Source organism: Triticum aestivum, chromosome 4A (genome assembly GCF_018294505.1).
Source record: "Triticum aestivum cultivar Chinese Spring chromosome 4A, IWGSC CS RefSeq v2.1, whole genome shotgun sequence".
NCBI classification, from domain to species: Eukaryota; Viridiplantae; Streptophyta; class Magnoliopsida; order Poales; family Poaceae; genus Triticum; species Triticum aestivum.
In genome coordinates, this window is record NC_057803.1 from 349,440,342 (window position 1) to 349,442,683 (window position 2,342).

A 2,342-nucleotide genomic window follows, 5' to 3' on the forward strand; every position below is an offset into this window, starting at 1 on the left:
TGTATTTGCTCATTTCCGATTATGCTTTATTTGTAGATAGCCTTGATGATAGGCTTCGACCTCGACTTCTCCGTTTCTAAGATCCAATGGTGGAATCATTACTCCAAGGCAGGCAAAATTGACCATTTCTAAGTAAGTTCAGCTAGCGTCACCCCGAAGGGAGAAATAGATCTTCTTGTCCGGATGCAGGAAAATAAAGCAATAATAGATCTAGCAATGACTATGGTCCATAAATCATTTCCTTAGTGGCATTTCCCAAACTTGATTTCCTTTTTATGCACGTGATACCTACTCGATAACGAAGCTGAATGGCTTTTTTCGGTCCAATTCCATCCATTTTTGTTGAGGCAATTCTGACTTGTTCATCAGGAAGTGATCTTGCTCCTGAGATATATGATATTATTTATCCTTATCTTTTTCTGGTCTTCTTGGCTGGAATCTACAATCTACACCTCTCCAAACACAATATCTTGAGTACCTGGAGAAGTTCTCTTTGTCTTCGAGCTTTTATTCCTCAATCCACTTATTCGTTCCCTTCTTTCATATACCTCCCCACCAATAGATAGAGACAAATGGGAATAACCAAACCACGTCTACAAAATGCCAGTACCATGCAGCTGCTTCAAAGCCAACGTGATGCTTCTTGGTCAGATGACCAAGATATTGGCGAATACCACATGCGATCAAGAAAAGAGTACCTATAATCACATGAAAACCATGAAAGCCAGTTGCTAAGAAAAAGGTAGAACCATAAATACTATCCGAAATAGTAGAGGGTGCTTGGTAATATTCCATTCCTTGAAAGCCAGTGGATACTAGAGCCAGTGAAACGGTTGCTACTAAAGCGTAAACTGCTCATTTTTCCTTCCCACAAGTATAGCATGATGATCCCAAGTTACGGCACCTCCGGGTGAAGGGAGAATAGGGGTATTAAGAAGAGGGATTTCCCAAGGATCTAAAACCCCAATCCCTTTTGGGGGCCAAATACCTCTGATCTCTACCGTAGGTGCCAAAGAAGAATGAGAAGAAGCCCAAAAAAGCAAAAAGGAACATAACCTCCGAGACTATGAAGAGAATAGAACCATATCAAGGTCCTAATTGTACAACTTTTGTATGATGCCCTTCCAACGTGGATTCACGTAGAACATCCCGCCACCATACGAACATGGTATAAAGGCGAAATATTAGGCCCAAACCGAGAAGTGCTGCACCCCCTTGAAATGAGTGCATGTACATCACACCTCCTATGGTGGTTGCCAAAGCTCCGAGTGAACCCGAAATAGGCCATGGACTTGGATCTACCAAATGATAAGAATGCCTCTGAGATTCAATCATAAACCACTTTGCCCCGGTTGTATTTAAACCCCCCTTCACCCCCATCCCCTAAAGTGGTAAAGAAGGAGGCTCTTTTTTGTCTCATTAGGACAAACATATAGGAAGGGATAGTTCTTTCATTGCATTGATAGAAGTGAGACTATCAAAAGATCTCTCTATTATTTAGAGAAAAGAGTTTTTGATAAACAACATATAATGATAGACGCTTCTATAAGGCACATGAAACTTGCGCTAAAGCTTGACCATAGTCCGTTGCCTACGCGAAGTAAGCACTATTAACTCCGAAATCCATAAGATTTGCCTGTATTTCTAGCAAATCAGAAATATCCGTTTCGCATGGTTGTTTCATTAGAGTATATACGTGCTTCCCACCAATAATTTGTATATGTTTGGCGATCTTGGCGATTTTCACTTTCCGAAAGCGCGAGTGGACGCCAAGATCCATCTCATAATGGAGATCAAAGTATTTTTTAACTCACCTGAAATCTGTTTGTTTATTTCTTTTGCAGCTAACTTCAGAATGGTTTGTTTAAAGGACTTTTTTGTTAATTCCCATGGCCAATAACTACAAGTTTTTAAGCAAATTAAAATCTTTAAGTGGTAAGGTAAATCCAACCTTTTCACTAAATCAGTTATTAAAGAATCAAGATCCATCTCCAGGTAACTCCATCTTTTTCAGCTCTGCTCGCTCACTTTTAAAAGGAAAGGAGACTGATCTTGACGTCGGCGTTGGTTTTTCCAATGAAAAACAAGAACATTCTTTCATGAACTTCCATGACAAAATGCTAGTTGCCTCGTAATGCATACACTGGACCATTTGTTCCATCGACGAAGACTACTTACTATACGCGTTTTCTAAAGAGCAACATTATCCTTTCTTTTTCTCTGGCTACTAAGATGTTTCAGTTCGCCAGGTTGTCTCTTGCCTGCTCATGGATTCAGCAGGCAGTTCAAAAGGTTGACCTATTTGTGAATCTCCGGATCTATTCTTATTTTCAACTCCCAGA

The 2,342-nt window shown here is 40.2% G+C and overlaps 1 pseudogene; it reads right to left on the minus strand.

Moving 5' to 3' along the window:
• Positions 1-482: 482 nt before the first annotated feature.
• Positions 483-1,395, minus strand: LOC123082006 (cytochrome c oxidase subunit 3-like; annotated as a pseudogene).
• Positions 1,396-2,342: the final 947 nt, after the last annotated feature.